General features: G+C 39.9%; 1 pseudogene; it reads left to right on the top strand.

Moving 5' to 3' along the window:
- Positions 1-1,583: 1,583 nt before the first annotated feature.
- On the top strand, positions 1,584-2,665 carry LOC107531287 (large ribosomal subunit protein eL6 pseudogene; annotated as a pseudogene).
- The last annotated feature ends 18,934 nt before the right edge of the window (positions 2,666-21,599 follow it).

Below are 21,599 nucleotides of genomic sequence, written 5' to 3'. Positions count from 1 at the left end.
CTTGTACATAGTAGATCAATAATTGTTAAATACATGTATGTGACTATAAGTGTGTTCTTTCTTTTTTATATTTTAAGGGAAAATAGTTTAAATAATCATGATACCAGAGCCAAACAAATCCAAAGGAACCTCCAGGAAATAAAAATGTGCAAATGTATGAAGAGGTTTTACAGAGTAAGTCCATATGGGATTTTTAAAAACAACACAAGTGCTGTAGGACTTTATTGTGAATTGGATCAGCCAATATCAATGCTGAAGTAGCCAATCCTGAAGCCAAATACCAGCATTTGTTTCCCAAACACTGATTAAAACAAATATTTTTTTCAGTTGCTATAGCTTTTGGATCTATTTTTGACATGCACACTAAGTGTAGCAAATAATATGGAAACTCTGGCTCCCTTCATTGCTATTTGACATTGAGGAACCTAACCTCATTTGTAAGGCCAGAAAACACCAGCTTCATAACCACAAAAGATAACTTTCCTTGGTTCCAGGCAGCCAACTCTAATACTCTCTTCATGATGGTCTGTCATTTCTACTGGTAGCATGTGCTTTAAAATTGAGCATGGCCTCAAGGAAGCCTTCAAGTTTAGAAACTAGTTAAAATTAGACTAAGTCCTTAGTCATTGCATAAAAGCACTTACAATATATTCTCTTTGATACTGTGTGTAGCCCTATTTTTTTTTTCATTATAAAAAATTAAGAATATACTCTCAACCCTCTGTATCTATAGGTTCTGCATGTACAGATTCTGCATTGTGGGTTCAACCAACTGCAAATCAAAATTATTCAGATGAAAAATGTTACATTGTGATAGACATGTACTATGTACTTAGACCTGTAATTTCTGCCTCCTTATTGAACATGTACACAATTTTTTTCTTGTCATTATCCCCTGAACTATACAGTGTAACAATTATCTACATAGCCTTCATATTGTATTAGGTATTTTATGAAATCTAGAGATGATTTAGAGTATATGGAAAGATGTACATAGGTTTTATGCAAGCACTATGCCATTTTATATAAGTGACTTGAGCATCCATGGATTTCGGTACCTGAGGGGGTCCTGGAACCAGTCCCCTGCAGATAACAAAATTGGGGAGAAGAGTAAAAGGATCTGCAGTACCTTTTACCCAGCTTCAACAATTACCAATTGTGAAAACTACTAAGAAAAGAATTTTTACTTTCACTATTTTATAAGAGAGACCATACTTGAGAACAATTGAGCTCTCCAAAGAATACAGCATGACTTTAGAGAGAGAAAAATGAAAAGTTGCCAAGATAGTAGTTTGTTCCTCACATAATTACCATATTTCAAGGGTTGTCATCAGTCTGTAGATATCAATATTGCAAAAATTAGGAATAATTTTTAGGAATAATAAATTGGGAAAAATTAATAATGTCTGGCTTCAATTGTTAGCTTACAAGAAGGGCTCAGGTCTTCATTTAGAGACTAGTATTAAACTAGGTTAGGTGTTCCTGTCTTTTTAAAATTTATTTAAGAATGCCAAGTGTTTGGAGATTTTTTGTTGTTTTGTTTGTCTTTTTTATGACTGTGGTAAATGATGTGCTAAGTCACAATGGCAGCAGGGCAAGTATCATTCCTGTTTGCTTTGCCCCTCCTTTTGGCCAGTTCCAGCCCCTTAAGCATAGAACTTGACCACGTAAGTTTGTTCTGTAATTTTCTTATTTATATCATCAATTTGGTAGGACTTTTCTGTTTGGCAAATCTAATTTACATAGGTAAACGCCACAAGAGGTGTTGATTAATGCACAAAGATTTCCTTGCTCTTTCCTATCTTGCAAGAAGGTGGGTGAAAAAACTGAGAAGCTGAATACTAAGGAGAAGAAAGCTGAAGTCAGTAAGGCTGATCCTGGTGACAAGGTTAAGAAGGGTGACCTCAAGGCCAAGACGCCTAAGAAGAGAAGCCCCACTGCAGCTGAAACCCTGTCCTAGTCAGAGGAATTGGCAGGAATTCCCAGTCAGCTATGTATTCCTGAAAGGCCATGAACAAGAGGAAGTACTCAGCATCAAAATCCAGGATTGAAAAGACAAAGGAGAAAGTTTTCGCTACTGTCACAAAACCAGTTCGTGGCGACAAGAATTATGGTACCCAGGTGGCTAAACTTTGCAAAACACCTATTATCCTACTGAAGATGTGTCTCCAAAGCTGTTGAGCCACGGAAAGAAACCCTTTAGTCAGCCTGTGAGAAAACTTCGAGCCAGGGTCACTCCCGGGACCATTCTGAGCACCCTCACTGGGTACCACAGAGGCGAGAGGGCAGTTTTCCTGAAGCAGCTGAACTGTGGCCTGCTACCTGCGACTGGACCTCTGGCCCTTAATCGAGTTCCTCTGTGCAGAACACACCAGAAATTCATCATCACCACCTCCACCAAGACTGCTATCGGTGGTGTGAAAATCCCCAACCATCTCACTGATGCTCCTTCAAGGAGAAGCCGCGGGAGCCCAGACACCAGGAGGGTGAGCTCCTCCACACAGAGAAGGAGAAATGCGAGATTGCAGGCCAGGGCAGGGTTGATGGGAAAGCCACGGGCTCACAAATTCTGCCAAAAATCGAAGCCGTTCCTTAGCCCCAGGGCTATCTTGGGTCTGTGTTTGCTCTCCCCAGTGGGCTTTGTCCTCACCAACTGGTGTTCTAAGCACCTTATGAAGAACCTGATTAAACAGCTGATCTGTTTCCTTCGTGCCTTTTTCCTTCTTTTTCACGTCTGCCTGGATGTGTGCTTTACTCCGTCAGTTTAATGGGCCGTGGGCCTCTACTAGAGGGGCGTGACTAGAGGGGCGGAAACAGCTGGAGAGCTTCATCGCCTTTGGGTCTGCATTCTAAGCTTCCTTAGGGCCTGGCTTCTCAGCTTTTTCACCCAGCGTCTACCAGTATAAATACCATTTCCTAATCATCACTGAACAAGCTAGTACTAAAATGTACACGAATGCCCTGGCTGGGTGGCTCGGTTGGTTGGAGCGTCATCCCCGTCCACCGAAGTGTTGTGAGTTCAATTCCCGGTCAGTGCAGAGACTTAGATGATGAGTTCAGTCCTGGTCAGGATGTGTACGGGAGGCGACCGATGGATGTTTCTTTCTCACATTGATGCTTCTCTCTCCTTTCTCTCTCTAAAAATCGATAAAAATGTATCCACCCTCGCCAGTTGGCTCAGTGGTTAGAGCATTGGCCTGCAGACTGAAGGGTCTTGGGTTCGATTCCGATTCCAGCTAAGGGCAAGTACCTTGGTTGCAGGCTCGATCCCAGGCCCTGGTCGGGAGGCAACCAATCGATGTGTCTCTCACATGTATGTTTCTCTCTCTCTCCCCCTCCCTCCATCTCTCTCCTCTCTCTCCCCCTCCTTCCACTCTCTCTGAAAAGCAATGGAAAAAATGTCCTCAGGTGAGGATTAAAAAATAATATAATAATAATAATAATGAAATAAAAATAAAACATATCCTCCGGTGAGTATTAAAAAAATAAAAATAAAATGTACATGGATAAGAAATGTGTTCTCTTCAGGCCACAGACTTTCATCCCACTCAATTAATTAACATCCATTTCTCCCCCATCTAATTCCAAGTCCCACCCCATAATCATTGTTATTAGTTTATTAAAGTATATACAGCAAATGAGTACAGTTATTTCCCTCCCTTTTTAACCAAATACCTATTATACTGTATATACTATTATATATATAGGTAACAATGTATTTTGATAATTCCACAAAAAGTACCGATCTTTACTGCTACGTAGTATAGTAGTTCCCCCTTGTCTGTGGGGGATGTGGTCCAGTGGATGCCTGAAGCTGTGGATAGTACCAAACCCTATATATACTGTTTTCTCCTGTACACACATATATACATACCTATGATAAAGTTTAATTTATAAATTAGGCATAGTAAGATAAATAATGGGATAATTATTCTGTAGTAAAACTTATGTGAATGTAGTCTCAAAACATGGCATTGTAACCATCCTTGTCCTAAGAGATGACAAAACCCCTATGTGCTCAGACAAAGCAGGCACTGTGACGCAGTGTTAGGCTGTTGACCTGACAACAACTCAGGAGGATCATTTGCTTCGGGTGATCCTGGATCACTGAGTAACGACAGTGCCACTGGTTGGGGAGCCTCTACAGTTGAAGGTTTTTTTTTACTAATCAGCTGGCTAGCATACATAACATGGATGCACTGGACAAAGGGATAATTCACAAAGGGATGGAGAGGGACTGTGCAAGATTTTATCACACGACTCAGGATAGTGCACAATTTAAAACAGGAACTGTTTATTTCTGGTATTTTCTATTTAATATTTTTGGATTGGTTGACTGTAGGTAACTGAAACCATGGAAAACAAAACCATGGATGAGGACTAGTGCCTATCCTCTATTCTGTGGATATTTGGGTTCCATCATTTGTAATTATATACAATGTTGTGGTAAATGGCATTAAGTATGCATAGAGAGCCAAGTACATAAGAATGATCTTTTGCTGAGTTAAAGGATTTATGCGTTTGAATTTCTTTCAGAATGCCAAATTTTCTCTGTAGAGGTTGTATCCATTGATACTCATGTGCACGAGTGCCTGTTTCACCCTGGCCAGGTAGCTCAGTTGGTTAGAGCATCATCCCAATACACCAAGGCTGCAGGTTCAGACCTCGGTCAGGGCACATACAAGATCCAACCAACAAATGCATAAATATGTGGACCAACAAACTGATGTTTCTCTCTCTCTCTCCATTCCTCTCTCTCTAAAATCAACTTTTTTTTTTTTTAATATATCTTTATTGATTTCAGAGAGAGGAAAGGAGAGGGAGAGAGAGAGATAGAAACATCAATGATGAGAGAGTCATTGATCGAGCCCGCAACCCAGGCATGTGCCCTGACCGGGAATCGAACCCCGATCGCCTGGATCCTAGGTCGACTCTCAACCCCTGAGCCACGCCCGGCCGGGCGTCAAATCAACTTTTAAAAAGTTTTAAAAGAGGGCCTGTTTCCCCAAAGGCTCCCTAAACAATGCGTCATCAAAATTGGTTTTTTTGGCAATAAAGAAGTGAAAAATGACTCTGATGGGGTTTTTTGTTTGTTTTATTTTTGTTTAAAATATTACAGATGTCCCTTTTTCTCCCCAATGACCCATTCCCCCCGTCCCATCCTCCTCTCCAGTTCCTCTCCCCACCATTGTCCCTGTCCTTGGGTTGTGCATTTATGCATATAAATTCTTTGGTTACTCTCCCCCCCTCCACCCACCCGCCCTCCTCCATCCCTCTGACATTCGTCAGTCTGATCCGTGCTTCCATGTCATTGAATCTATTCTGTTCATCAGTTTATTAAGTTCTTTAGATTCCACATATAATTGAGATCATATGATGTTCGTCTTTCTCTGCCTGGCTTACTTCACTTAGCATAATATTCTCTAGGTCTGATGGGGTTTTTCAAAGTTGGTTTTATTGATACTTAATTTGCATTTGGTGAAATTCATGATTTTTAGTGTGCACTTTTGTGACAGCTATAGTTTTGTGAGCACCACTGCCACCAAAGTTCCTGTGTGCTCTTTTTTAAATAAATTTTTTCACCCACCCCTTTGACTAATGCCATCAGCTTGTTCTTTGTATTTATTGGTCCTTTTCTGTTTTGGTTTGTTCATTTGTTTGTTTGGTTTTGTTTGTTTGTTTTGTCTTAGATTCCACTGATAAGTGAAATCATATAATATTTGCATGCTCTTTTAAAGTCAGCTCCCACTCCAGGCAACCACTGATAGAATTTCTGTGCCTGTACTTTTACCTTTTCCAGACTGTCATACAGTATGTTAAATCTCAGCATAACATCTTTGGAAGTTGTTCATGTTCATGGTTCTATGGTTCTTCTTATTGTCAATCAGTATTCCATTGTATCAATATATCACTATTCCAAAATTCACCCAATGCAAGACACTGAGTCGTCTACAATTATTGGAGATTATGAATAAAGGTACTGAACAATTGCAAAAAAAAAAAAAATTCTTTATTGTGTGGTTTTAAAAAAAAACTAAAGCCATATGATACTAATGCTTGGTGAATTAACTTCTGTCTAGAAGCTTCATAAAGCCCCTAGTCATACTTTGATCATATCGGTGTTACAGAAGTATTTGAATTGCAGTTATCCATTTGTCTTTTGTAAGTCCAGGAACAAAGGCATCCAGTTTGCCTCTACCAAGCTTTTCCTGCAGTAGCTATACAACTGGGTGTCCTCCCTTTTCTGAGATCCCCAAGTGTTCCAATGTTCCTGGTCTGCCTGGAAGTAGCCTTCGTTATTAACTGTGAATCTGAGATTTTACTAGCCATAGAGTATGTACAAAGTAAGTTTCCTGGAAGGATTCTGTTGGCAGCACTTCCACAAGTGAAGGGCAGCCCTTGTTTCTTAATAGTGAGTTTATCCTACCTAATTAAATGAGATTTGTTTTTGCATGTGACATCTGTGGCATGGTCTCTGTTACAAATTTTTTCATCCAAACAATCTCAATAGGAAAAAGAGAGATTTGTTTTGAAGTTATGTAAATAACTACATGGTCATGAAAAAATAAAGGGAAGCAATAAATGGCACTTTTTACAGTAACAATCATAGTTCTGTTGTAGTCTTGCAGGCAAAGCCAATCAATGTGTCACTATTTTCCTCAGAATCATTTCTCTTAGTGATCATTTTGCAATATATACAAATATTGACTCATCATGTTGTACATCTGAAACTATTATAATGTATATGTCAATTATATCTCAACTTTTAAAAACAATAAATAAATTTTTATAAGTAAAAAAAGAAATAATTTTTCTAAGATTTTCCTCTTGATTTACTAGCTTATAATCCATTTTCTAAGATATTTTATAGATTTGTTTTTCTGAATTCTGAGAGATCAGTTGTAATAAGACACCATTTAAAGAGTTCTTTGTTCCCCTTTATACAGAGCTAGCTTGTCAAATTGAGAATTAGTGATAAATCCAGAAGAAAGAAAGGAATGTTATGATGTCATAAATATTCTTATCAATGGAATATAGAACATTAGCCACAAGCAAAATTTTCAACTTAATTCCCTTCATTCCTAGATAGATAAATCTTGTCTTTTTAATCTTAGTGTAATTGGTCATCTACTGTCACAAAGTCATCTGCTTTTGGATTTTTAAAAAAGTCTTAGAAATCTTTAGTCACACCATCAACCATGTGCTTGGTGACATCAGCTTATACTGGAAAGCTGTACCTATAGATCTATTCCATTTAGTATCAATAGCTGAGAGTACTTGCTTCAGGCCTTTGCTGAGGTTATGATTCTTTTTTCTTTCTTTCTTTTTCACAGAGAAAGGTTAAAGAGAAAGGTTATGATTCTTTGATGTGTTCATCCCATTAACTATGTATTGGCACAGGTATTTGAAAATTAAAAACTGTAAATAAATTTTGTTGACAGTTACCATGCCAGTCTTTGCACATGAACATGAGTATACTCTATACATCCTAAAGGCACACAACTACTAAAACATGTTCATTTTAATATTAATAACATCTTACTTGTATGCCTTGTATACAGTTGATCTAAGGGGGTTGACTTGCCAACACTTCCCACACTGTGGGCTTGACACACAGCTCTCAGAATACAGAGATTATAATACCTGGCCAGTGTGGCTCAGTTGGTTGGAGCATCGTCCTGTATACCAAAAGATTATGGGTTTGATTCCTGATCAGGGCACATACCTAAGCTGGGGGTTCAATCCCGATTGGGAAGGCAACCAATCAATGTTCTTTCTCACACCGATGTTTGTCTCTCTCCCTCCCTCCCTCCCTCCCTCTCTCTCTCTCTCTCTCTCTCTCTCTCAGAATCAATAAGAATATCTTTGGGTGAGGATTAAAAAAAAAAAGTGTTTCTAATGATTTCAAGCATTCCTCCTTTTACAAAATAAGAAAGTAAATCTTTGGTGCTGTCCAGAAGCTGTCTGAGAAACCTCAAAATAGTTTGGTTGTAAAACACATCTGTGTGGTTTTCTCATTTACAATTTGGGGTAGACTTTTGTTTGAAAAATTGTTTAAGTGCATAACCAAAAAAATTTCAAACGAAATGTTAACAGGCTCTCCTGTAAGTATATTTCAGTGACACCTGGAATATCTGCTAGCTGGGCGCAGAATAACTTTTTGCTATTTCTTGTTCAGAATAGACTGGATACTCCAAGCTCAATATTCTTCTGAACTACCTAACTTTCTCTTCTTCACCATTTATAAGTTCCCTTTGCTTAATAATTTTAATATTCCATCATAGGCATATATTTAGACATACAAAAATAAACATATTGTTAAATGGAAAACTATGAAGCTTTCATTTTAAAACATTGAGTTCACCAGATTATGAGATGTTTATCCACATTAAATTTATCATTTTTAAAAATATATATCTTTATTGATTTCAGAGAGAGGAAAGAAGAGGGAGAGGGAGAGAGAGAAATATCAATGATGAGAGAATCATTGATTGGTTGCCTCCTGCACGCCCCCCAACGGGGGACCGAGCCTGAACCCGGGAATGTGCCCTGACCAGGAATTGAACCGTGATCTCCTGGATCCTAGGTCGACGCTCAACCACCGAGCCACGCCCGGCCGCCTAAATTTATCATCGTAATAAAACTGTTAATGTGGTGAAGGTGGGGGAGGGTGCTGGGTGGAAGTGGGCAAAGAGGGAGAAAATGGGGGACATCTGGTTGCCTCCCGTAAGCGCCCCAGCCGGGGATCAAACCCACAACCTAGGTATGTGCCCTGACTGGGAATCCACAACCCTTTTGGTTTACGGGACAACATTCCAACCAACTGAGCCACCTGGCGAGGGCCCTAAGGTGTCATTTAACATGTTCTCTATCCCTTATGTTTCCTGTGAATTGTTAGTTGCACGTAAAGGCTTAAATAGATTCAGGTTCAATGAGGGTTGTTTTTTGTTTTTGTTTTGCAAGTTGTGTAGTAAAATTTTAATCTTGTCCAAAAAGGGGTCTGGCTTTGGTTTCTGGGAGGTAATATTTAATCCCTTGGAATATCATGCCTGATGAGAGTGCTTCTGTTTGCTTGGGGGCCTTGGGTCACATGTAATCAGCTCAACTTCAAAAAAGCTGGGCTATCAACCAAATAAAAATTCTAGACAGGAAGGCTCTGGTGAGCTTCCCTGATTGGCAGTAACCTGTGTGTACTGTCATACATCAATTCTGGGAAAGTTATCAGACTTCAAGATCCTGGAAGGAGACACGCGGACCACTCACCTGCAGCCATCCTTCCACCCTCCTGCCCCCTTGCACGCAGCCTTTCTTCCTTATCCCTGTATAATCAGCCAGCTAGCAGAAGGCGAGGAGAGCAGATTGTATGTGGACAAATCCTGCTGCTCTCCCCATATTGCCAGCATTATTGGAATAAATGCTCATACACGATTTAACTCTATCTCTGCTTAATTGGCCCAAGTGGTGACAGGCAGCCCAGACCCACTGTGTCCAGTTTCATATTCTGGCAACCATGAAGGGATGTAAGCGAGGGACCCTGCTTGCTGCCTTGGATTGGGGGTTCCTGGGGCTGAGACCTGGACTCTTTATTTGCAGCGCTGCCAGGAACTTCTCTGTTTTGAGTCCCAGCCACAACCCCAGCAATCCCTGTTGTCTCACCTAAGACTTAAGTTGAGTCAAGTGTTTTTGTAAGGCATGGGAGGCATTTATTGCCTCTCGTCTGGCATGCATCTGATACACCTGATCAGGTCTGGGTGGCAAGAGACCTCCAGAGGTCCTTGCCTTGTCACCAAGCCCTTAGTCTGATCCACTCTGGGACAAGATACAATGCTCTGATTTGGTGGGTTTTTTTTTTTAACTCAGGGCACTCTGAAGTTTCTGTGGCTGGACAGATAAGCATGGTGTGAAGCTCTTGTCTGTGGGTTGTGTGCACCTATGAATATTGTACATAAGAATGTCTCTGTTGATGATTGTTTTGTGTTTCTTTGTTGTGTGATTTAATTTGTTTAAAGATTGGGGCATATCCCACTTTGCTGGAGGCCCCAGCTGCTTGTGGCAGGCTGAACCGAGGGGGTGGGGAGGATGAAGGGATTGTAGGAACTTCCCAGCAGCTGCTCTCCTGTCCTCTCAAGGCATCAGCGACCTGAAATGTTTAACGAATGAGAGTTTTGTCTATCTGTAATGTGACTTTGGTTACAGATGTTCTTTGCTGCTTTCTTGTCTTTTTATGAACACAGGGAATCTTCTGTCTTCTATTTAGGCTTTGTACCACTCAGACTGAAGGTTATTTGCTGTGCTGGGTTAGTGTGAGGAAAGATTATAAGACTAATGTCCCAGTCCCTCCTTTTGAGAGTACTCATTTATTTACTTTAGGGGTTGTTTTGTTTCTGTTTTGAAATAGGATAAGGTCTCTTCTTATATACAAGATTTCATATTGTTACATTCTACTCAGAAAGAAAAATATGGGAACTAAATCTTTTAAACTCCCCAAGTTTTTCTCCCAGAAGGGCCAGAGCTGCAGAAATGCACACGGGCAGGAAGAGGCAGTGGGGGGAGGGGAGGGGACATCCACTGGGTAAAGAGAAATAAAGGTACTTTCACAGTAAGGCTGCCTGAGGCCAGGGAGTTACAAAATTTCCCAAGAAAATACCTTAGGAAATAGTAATTGGCTTTAAAACCTCATAAAGTTGTTAACACATAATAAATATAACTATGATGAAAGGTTTTTTGATAAGGCTTTTCAGTAATAATTATATACATATAAAACTTAAGACTTTGGAGTTTTGCTGAGTTAAATAGTAAAAAATTCTTGACTATCTAGGTATTTTGAAGTGACTCGGAGTTTGCCTCCTTTTGGCTTCTTATTATAGAGAATCTAGAGGATAGACTTTAATCTAATGGACATGTCTTGTATTTTATTTGAAATATACCTCTTAAAATGTGAATGTATTGCTAATCTGAGGAATGCTAATTAATTACTTGTCACCCAGAGATCAAGGTTTCTAAGAATTAAGAATTCTAAGTAAATTGGAAAGAAATTATATTATTTTGGTAATATAAAATTGAAGACAGATGGTTCTAAAGCTGGTTATTTCTGAATGAGTTAAGAAAAAAACTGAAAGGGACTAGGAAAATTGCAAAGGGTGTGGGCAAGTTGAAAAAAATTATTATATGGAGTGAAGAGAAATCTTAAAAGAAGATTATAGGTAATCTGAATAATAAATTTAATTAGATAAATAAATCTAAAGTAAACTAATACAGAATTTGTTTCCCTTTTCCAGTCTGTTAAAAGGAAAAAAGTATTTCCTGTATTTGCCTAGGAAGCAGAAGCTCTATAAATTATTGAAATGGTTATATATTTTGTTATATTAATCAGGTACTTGATTACTTTAAAAAAAAGCCATCTTCTTAATCGTGGGAATTGAAGTTTTGCTAGCCTGTTTGTGTTTAATATCTTTTGTTGTCACTTTGAATGAATAGTCTAATGCTGTTTCATAATAATACTAATGATTTATGAGCCCGGCCGGGCATGGCTCAGCGGTTGAGCATCAGCCTAGGATCCAGGCGATTGGGGTTTGTTTCCCGGTCAGGGCACATGCCCAGGTTGCCGGCTCGATCAATGACTTTCTCATCATTGATGTTTCTATCTCTCTCTCTCCCTCTCCTTTTCTCTCTCTGAAATCAATAAAGATATATTTTTAAAAAATGATTTATGATATTTTGGTCAAATAAGTTTCACAACCTTCCCAGGGTTAGAATTTTAAGAAACTTTTTCTTGACTTCAGTTGGCTTTAGGTCACCTCAATAGGCCCTGGAATGCCTTGGGGATTTTGTTTTTCCTCCTTATGAAGGAAAAGCTTATACTTAAGGTACATGGGAAGCTTTGTCAAGTGAAGACCTAATAACTATATTCTATTTATACATGCACATTATTAAAATAGATGTAAAAATCTCCAGGAGTCTATAAATTCTGATATGCTTTCATTTATAACTCTAATTGTTATTCTGGAATAATGTGTTTTGCAGAAAGGATAGGATTCCATGTCAATTGCATTGTAATCAAATCCATAACCATGTCATTTAAAATTTATTTTTGTCATATAGAGACACTCACTGTTTTGTTATAATGCATTTGCAAAAAAATATTACATGTTCTGAAGGATCCATGGAAAGGACTCCGACTTATTTTAAATTACATATCTCTGAGAATAAATTTTCAGATCATCCCCTTCAAATTGGGTGCAAATTATTAGACCTTTATAGAATATCTGGATTTATAGAAGTACTGGCAAGAAAAATCAGAAGAAACAAAAATTGATTATGGGACTGAGTGAACTGAAAAATAATTGTAGTTTTTGTAACTTTTTTGAAAGTATTGCTGGTTTTTAGTCTTTTTGTTTTTCAAATATAAGAAAACATTTTTAAAGCAATTTAGTAAATCATATACTTTTCCCCCTACCTGATCCCTCCAGAATTTGGCAATTCTTAATGAGTGAGTCGTGGCAATACGTTTCTTTGCATGAGTTCAGTAAGACCAGTTTCCAATTGTGGTTTTATTAGCCAAGACTTTGACTGAAATGTCATTTCTAAGAGAGAGACATGTTGGCTCTGGATGTCTCCAGAAAGCCTTAGGAAATAAAGACTGACTTTGAAGCCAATAAGAGCACCTTGGAGAAAGCCTAGTACCTTGCTTGATCACATGGTTCATGGCAGTCTTTCCAGGTAAGTAAAGAATGTTGCTTTCCTGAGAGATGGTAAGGGAGGAACCTCAAGACATTATTGGAGACCTCAAAAACTTGAGGAATTCACCCAAGTCTATAGATATTGCAGGCAAGCCCTATGGAAACCAGGTGCCTCAGCTTCTTTGACCTGCGGGGTTGATTACAGCTCAATCATAAGATTCCAAAAAAGATTTTTTTCTTTTAATGTATCTTTCTTGATTTCAGCAAGAGGAAAGGAGAGGGAGAGAGAGAGATAGAAACATCAATGATGAGAGGGTCATCACTGATTGGTTGCCTCCTGCACGCCCCGACTGGGGATCGATCCCGAAACCCGGGCATGTGCCCTGACCGGGAATCGAACCCTGATCTCCTGGATCCTACGTCGATGCTCAACCGCTGAGCCACTCCCAGCCGGGCAAAGCAGATTTTTTAAAGCCTATATAATCAATTGCTGTTCTTATTGTGTTCATACAATCAGGCCAAATTGAAACTAGACTTAATACAGTAAATAAATTGGTCTTAATTTGGCTCTTTTATAAAAAAAGAGGGTAATTTTGGGGAGGGGTTGTGTTTCAAAAAAGGAATTATTAGAACGGAAATGTTTTTTTCCTTCCACCAGACCATTTGTCACAATTCTTGTTGTTCTATCTTTGTCCCAATAATATTAAAATTTATAACACAGTTTGTCTCCACCAAGTTACAAGCCCTACTCATACTCAGGGAAAACCACCTCTAGATTCCATCACCACCTCCCTCTGTACCCAGGCCTCATCATCCCTCTGACAGAGAGCAAGGATCTCTTGGCTCTGAAGAAAAATCTTTATTCCTCCTCAGCATGAAGCAGTACAGAAAAGACACTGTGCCCCTTGAGGGGTAGATGTAGTAGGCAGTTAGATAAGCATGAGCAGAGCAAGGATGATGGGCCAGGTGCAGAATGTCACCAGGGTAGAAAAGCCCCAGGTGCCTAACAAGGGACAATTGTAGGACAGGGTGGGACCTTGCCCCAGGGATTTTTTTTTTATTTTTTTTTTATTTTTTTTTTGGTCACTGGTCTGTTACATTCCTTCCAAGCAGGAGACAGAATTCTACTCAAAACATAGAAAACCAGACTGCCAGAGATCAACTGGAGTAAAAACAGACAGGACCCACTGTCCAGGAAAAGGATGCAGGGATGATTTCTCTAAGATTGCTGCAAGATGCAAGATGGCAGCAGGCTGAGTGGAAGCTACACTGACACCCTCCTGGGACCAAACTGGAATTAGAACTAAAATATAGAAAAACCACCCTGCATAATCAACTGCAACTGAAGACTAGCTGGAGAGCACCCTCATAACCAAGGAGGAAAAGTGGAGACCACAGAGACTGGTAGGAAGTGCAGACGCGAGAGGGCTGGCTGGGCTCCCACAGGCAGCAGCTGAAGGTCTAAAGGGAGACCTCAGCTGTGGGGGGTTCCCACTGAGGACTGTGGGGCCTAAACGCCAGGCTGAGCTTCTCAGCCAAGAGCACCAGAACTGAAAAAGGTGCCCACGTACCATCAGACTGTGAAAAGCACCAGTGTTTCTGTGTGCCAGGGAGAGACAGCTGGAAATGCAGGCACCCTCTTAAAGAGCCAACACACAAAGTTTTGTGCGCAGCCACTCACCTTGGGCTCCAGCAGAGGGAGGGCAGAGTGGACCAGAGCTGTGTGAGGAGAATCTAGGATTATGGGCTCTGGAGATAGAGGTCAGAGGGCACCCCTCTAGATTCCTGTATCGAGTCATTCCCCCATACAGCAGAGGACATCTTTCACAAGCAGACAATTACCTTCCAAGCAGCTTTTCCCTGAGGGGGAAGCAATTGCCCCACCCTGCTGGAAAACCTCTGAAGCCTGAGGCTCATTAAGAGAATCAGATTAATCAGCGTGCAGGCAAAGGCAGACCTCAGAGTGCTTTGAGTCTTTGCCTGATCTGCTTCTGGACCCAGGCCTTGGAAAAGCAGACTTTGGTGTGCATCTTGGTCCTGTCCAAACACACCCAGCCCCAAGAGAGGGTACCTCAACCCGTGGGTTGTTGATAGCTCCAAACAGGGTACTCAGGGCCAGTCACAAACAGCATCTGACATTGGCCTGTACCAGAGAGAACTTCCAAAAAGACTGAGAGTCCTAGCAGATCTACCTAATACATGGAAACAAACCCAAATAGGCAGCCAAAATGGGGAGACAAAAAAACAAGCCCCAAATGAAAGAACAAGAGAAGTCTCCAGAAAAAGCTAAGTGAAATGGAGATAAGCAATCTATCAGATATAGAGTTCAGAATACTAATTGTAAGGATGCTCAACAGCATGAAAAAATATAGAAAACTATGAAAAGTGACCAGTCAGAAATGAAGAATGACGTAGCAGAAATAAAGAATACACTGGAAGGAATAAACAGCAGATTAGAGGAAGCTGAGGATCAGATCAGCAAATTAGAAGACAGGGTAGGAAAAAAATCACTCAATCAGAGATCCAAAAAGAAAAACAATTAAAAAACAGAAACCAGCTTAAGGGAGCTGTGGAACAATATGAAACACAATAATATTCACATCATAGGAGTGCCAGAAGAGGTTGAAAGTAAGCAAGGGTTAGAGAACCTGTTTGAAGAAATAAAGGCAGAAAACTTCCCTAACCTGGTGAAGGAAAATGTCTAAAGGTTGCTGCAGGAGCTTCCTGTGGTGAATGTCTGACTTTTACTGGATATTCTGCTTATCTTTCAGTATCTAATAGCTACAATATGAATTGTTTTAATAATTTCACTCTCCCTTATAGTAATGAGCATACTAACCTGCTGGATGGTTGGTTTCTGATATGTGGGGTAACTGTTTATTCATATATCCTTACCAAGAGCACCAGGGGGCCTTGTTCCTTAGGAAAACTGACTATCTTTATGGCCCAGAAACATCACAGGGTCTGAACTAAAAGAGACCTTCTCAGGGCCGTGACACCAGACTGCAACGACGATCTTCACCTGTGGAGACCTGCTTTAACCATTTTTGTTATGCCTGTAATGGTAGGCTCCCTTAATGTAGAAGTGACCTGGTGGCTTGTAGCATGGTAAAAGCCCTGAATGTCACTTCTAGGGCTATATATGGGTTAAATCAAGAGCTGAGTCAGGTCAGGAGGCAGTTCTAGAGAATCTGGCAGCAATAGATTATTTGCTGTTGTGGCATAACCACGGTTGTGAGGAATTCAAAGGAATGTGCTGTTTTAATCTTTCTGACAATTCTCCTCTTTTTAGATCCTGCATTTGCTGTATTCCATCCCACAAACTGCTTTCAAGGCAAAAACAAATGCAGTCTGGCAGGATGTGACTTTTCACCTAAAACTAATCTCATAGATATAAGATGATAGAAAGAGCAGTGGGGAATGTTGGGGGCAGAGATGCTGATCATGCTCTGTTGACCATGATTGTGAACAGGGGTGAGGGGGGGGGGGGCTAATAGGAATAAGACCATAGTTGTTTAATGATTATTCACCTTACTAACTCTAGATAAGTTTTCCTACAGACCTTGGGAAACTGGAGGATGTGCTGCAAAAAGAAAAACAGAGCTGTAAAAAAAGATAAGACACCTGGGGGCCTGGATGGGTCCATTGCTCAGAAAAGAAAATGCATTTTAAGAACAGAAAAAGGACAGGATGCACTTTGATTTGGTTGCTGTGCCTGGAGCCTGACCCCCCTCCGGGAGTTTGCCTCAGGAACGCTGATCATTCTCAGGTCCCAGGAACCGGCAGAGCTGGGTTTTAACACTATTGAAAATTAACTACCTTGTTATCAGACTTCGAGATCCTAGAAGGAGACACACAGACCCCAGACCCTGCAGCCATCCTCTCATCCTCCTTCCCCCTTGCACGCAGCCTTTCTTCCATATCCCTATATAATCAGCCAGCTAGTAGAAGGTGAGGAGAGCAGATTATATGTGGACAAATCCTGCTGCTCTCCCCATCTTGCTGGCATTATTGGAATAAATGCTCATATATGACTCAACCCTGTCTCTGCTTAATGGCTCAAGTGGTGCCAGAGAGTCCAGATCCATTGTGTCCAATTTCAGTTTCACCAGAGCCGACACAGAGTGGAGCAGACTGGACTAGAGCAAGTGGAGCAGAGCAGAGCTGTCTAGACAGAGAGGGACCTTACCCTAGGGCCGCCTCACACCAATACTCTTCCATAGCTCGAACTGTAACACTGTGGAGCTGTTCCACAGCCATGCTTTTCTCACAGCTGTGCTGTATCACAATTAAGCTGTTTGCCTTGAATAAAGTTTCCTTTTTCACTGCACCCCAAATTGGCAATTTCTGTTGGCATTGAATTGGTGCTAATGATCAGTTGGCACTTCCTTTGTTACTTTTAATCTGTATCTTTTAGCTATGAACAATCATAACCATTAGTATAACAGCTTTCAGTGAGTTCTGTGAGTCCTAGAGAATTATAAAACTAAGGGTGGTTTTGGGGATCCCCAAACTTGCAAAATTAATGTCAGAAGTGAAGGCTGACTTGAGGACTACCCCCTAAACTTCTACAAGACCACTACATAGTGGTGGTGTCTATCCACTATGTATCAGGAGGTACATGGTGTTATCGGCCATGATCATGGCTTAAAATAATTAATTATTCAGGGACTGCAAAATGGTGTTCTATTTCTATCATCTATTCTTTATTAATCTTTGTTATTTGTTTTCCTCTTATCATGTAGCTGTATCAAATATATATAGATATCTAGATAGATATCTGGATCTATTTCAGATAATATAGGAACAACAAAAAAAACCCACATAATTATTTTCTTTATCAGTTTTCAAAGTAAAGAAGTAGTTCCTTGCATCCTCCATCCAAGTGACTAATGACTTGAATTTTTATGTCATGAATTTAAACATCAATCCATTGAGTTATTACCATTATTAATGTTCATATTTGACCATCTTTGACTAGTGAGGGCTTATCTAAATTGACTGCAGAATTCTTTTGACATGACCTTAGTACTCTTTGATAGCTTCCTTGCTTTCTGGTATCACAAGATTCCAGGCTTATCTGGTGTATTTCCTGTTTCAGACCAGGAATCAGCCATTTCTCCAGAAGCCTTGTCTCAGCTTAGGTTCCCCCCAGGAAAGACTCTGAGTTGAATATTTACATGCAAGAAGATTATTGGGGGCTGCCCTCAGAATCAATACCTGTGGGGGTGATAAAAGTAGGACTGGGCAGAGGAAGAAGTTGAACTACAGTGCACCCACAGCCAATCCCACAGCAAGTGCTGGAGATGATCTATCCCTTTAAGTTGTCCTGCTTGAAGCAAGAGAGCCTGACCTTCATAACCTACATTAACCAGTTTTTGGATGTGGGCTGCCCCTGGGGAGGAAGATATAACCTTGAGTGAAGTGGCTCTCTTCATTTTAGGGCAGTGGTTCCCAATCAAGGCAGTTTTGTCCCCAAGGGATATTTGGCAATGTGGAGACACTTTTTGGTTGTCACAACCAGGAGTGAGATGCTATTTGTATGTATTTAGTGAGTAGAAGACAGGGATTCTGCTGAACATCTAGTGCATAGAAAAGCCCCCCAAAACAACAAATTACCCAGTCCAAAATGACAATAGTGCTGAGGTTGAGAAATCTTGGTTTAGGGCAATGCCCAGATAGTGACTCAACTGAGAACCAGAAGCCACCAGTGCTACCAGCATCAAGGGGAATGAGACCTTCATTCTGAAAGGGGATCTGGGTGATACACCACAGCATGAATCAGAGAAAACTAGTATAAAGAGACCTTAGTCTGGGTGCTAGGAGTGCTTCTTGTTCCTGGTTTGGTCTCTATTTCTAGGCTTTTTCAGTGGACAGCTAGGAAATTTTTTTTTAAAACACGTGATTCATTTGTGCTGATACTTCCAATTCAAAATCAGAACTATGTGTATAATCTTTATGCAGTATTTTGAGATGGTTGGAAATTCATTGACCCTAACAGTTCTGAAAGCTATGTGATCAAGTGTTTTTAAATCTCATCAAGTTTACACTTTAGGGGGTTACAAAACAAAAGGAAAACTTTTCAGGAAATTGTTCAAAAATAATCCAGAACATTAGAATTAGAAGAAACCTTAGAGATCATCTTGTGACCAAAACTCTCATTAATAAGTGAGGAAAAGGGGGGCCTAGCAAAGTTCAGTGAACTTGCTCCAAGTTTCATGACTACTTAGTGCCCTAGGCAGAACTAAGACTAGGCTACCTAATTCCTAACATTCTTGTTTCTTTTTTCCTGACTCTTCTCCCTAGTATGACCACTCTCATGTTACAGAACTGAGAAAACAGAGCAAGCAAAGAGGAACAGAAAGCAGGATGGACCTCACTTAGGATTTCATAGTGCCTCCGTAGAACCGAGGATTCAGAGCACAGATATGCATATAAGAAGCACTACCTTGGTAGAACTGTTTAGTTTTTTTCGAAAACAGATTGTGCCGTGCCTTCCACATTCTCTATTTCATTTTTGCCAGTGGCCAAGCAATTACATACTAGGTTGGCCAGCTTTGGGTCTCCTCAACAAAGTAAAAGAATTCAGTTAACCAGCTTACTCAGGAACAGAATTAATGACTTGGTCTCATTAGTGTCACACACAAAAACAATCAATTAAGCTGGCAACATGGTGTAATGTCTTTCTTCTCTTCAAATGAAGGGTTTTTAAAGGATTCTTTCAATCCCTCCCTAAGCATATTAATCCTGTCCAATAGTCAGTTGTTTATTACCTCTTTCAGTGTTTTTTAAACTTTTCCATTGAAGTACTACGAGAGAAGAGCGCCAGCTGCACACCACACACACACACACACACACACACACATACACACACACTCGTGTATAAATGCACATCCCTGGGAAAGTAGCCTGACAATCTTCAGTAAATAAACATTTCTCCAAAGTTCTATGTTTACCTTAAGTATTTGTTTAAATCTCCACCTACTCTCTCTTCATATCTAAATAAAGGCTTCAAAGGGAAAATTTGTATTCCAGAAGATGCGTTATGTTTAACAAAGACTTTGAGAAATCCCTGCCCCTCCTTAATCATGGCATCTTCTACCCCCTTTTGAGAGCCCCCACTTGAGAAACTGCTTATATAATAGATTTTTATTGCTCTGGGGTAGAATTCATACTCATAAATGTGGTTAAATATGTTTTCAGTTTACATTGTATCATTCTATCAATATTTACAGAGTAGCTGCTATTTTTCTTGATTTTATTTTAGAAAAATCACTATTTAAGCTTTTATTGTGAAGACTTTTCACATAATTTGTTTTACCAGCAATAAAGATGTAAAATTAAAATATAAGTGCATTCAAACCATATAAAATGTTGTTATATTTTCATCAAAAATGTAAACTAAATGTAAGACATAAAAATATTAAATTATTTTTATATTTTTCAAACAAGTTATGTCTCTTCTAAAATATTCAAAAGCATCTATTACAATTAAAAGGAAAAATATAAATTGAAATTAATAAATGTCAATATTTTAAATAAAACTTTTTAAAATTTAATTTTTGAAATTTTAATGAAATGTTCAATAGTTTACAAAAATAAACCAATTCCTCATTCAGAATTTATTGTCCTTCTAGATGCCAATGCAAAGAATTGGTATCATGCTTCATAAATGTTTTAGTTAGATCTTCATATATACAATTTAGGAGGGATAGGAATTATTTACTCTCACAAAATATTCCTCAGCCCCCCTGTGCAACAGTTGCGAAACCACCCTAAAATTGTGAACACAAAAAAAGTCCAACTCAGCACTACTGAAGATTAACCAAATATGGAAAGATCTGTTCGTTCCTGTTGAGAGATTTGAAGGACTGATCACTTGTCTCTCCTCTTATCTAAGCACTCCCATCACTCAAACGCTCTCGACACTTCAAAGCAGTGTGGGACTTTGTATTTGGCAATAGTACAACCCACAAACCTTTATCGCATTCAGAGGCAGCCCTCCTCTGTTTTGATGACATCGGGCTAGAGATGTGGGAAAATGTTTTCCTGGCACTTAAACAGTGTTAGTTATAAAAGTGGATTTTAGGCTATGGCCGCATTATATCAATGCTGAAAACCCAAGTGACAGAAGGGGCCATGTACTTTTTAAGAATTTGGGGGCAAGCCCTGGCAGGGCAGCTCAACTGGTTAGAGCGTCGTCTCTATACACAAAGGTTTTGGGTTTGATCGCCCGGTCAGGACACATAAAAGCAGCAGCCAATGAATGCATAAATAAGTGTAACAACAAATCGATATTTCTCTCTCTCCCTCTCCCTCTAAAAAGTAAATAAATAAGTAAATAAATAGATAGATAAATAGATAAATAAATGAATGATTTTTTCATTAAAAAACATTTAGGAGTGAGAGGTGAGTGGGTACAGGGTGGGGTGCATTGTGTCATTCAAGGCCCTCTAAAGCCAGGGCAGGCCTCACTTGCCCCAGACTGAGGACAGTCAGAAGTTGTCAGCATATGGATGCATAATGGAGTAGAAAGAATGGATGTGACATGGCCCCTCTGCTCTGCTCTGAAAGGGATACAGAGCAGACAGCCTAGGAACAGTTTACAAAGTGACTTCCCCTACATTACCTGCCTACCCAGGGAAGTTAGCATATGAAGCAGGTATTATTACCATTTTACATATAAGGAAACTGAGGCACGAGCTGAACCAAAGTGAATACCCAATGCTTACCTAGGTACAACTTGGTAAAGCCAAGACCAGAACCCAGGGCTCCTAGCTCCACACCCGCAGAACCTTACTGCCCTGTAGCTAGCTTCTAGATGCTCAGAGTTGCTCCTGATTTTTGGTCAGGGTTTTGTGGTCAAGCATTATATGAGTCGAGCAGACTTTTAAAAGCCATATTGTTTCACCTTCTTTA

The sequence above is a fragment of the Miniopterus natalensis genome, chromosome 11 (genome assembly GCF_054644295.1).
Source record: "Miniopterus natalensis isolate mMinNat1 chromosome 11, mMinNat1.hap1, whole genome shotgun sequence".
In the NCBI taxonomy this organism is placed as follows: Eukaryota; Metazoa; Chordata; class Mammalia; order Chiroptera; family Miniopteridae; genus Miniopterus; species Miniopterus natalensis.
The sequence above is the reverse complement of the archived record's forward strand: the minus strand, read 5'-3'. Positions and strand labels throughout refer to the sequence as shown.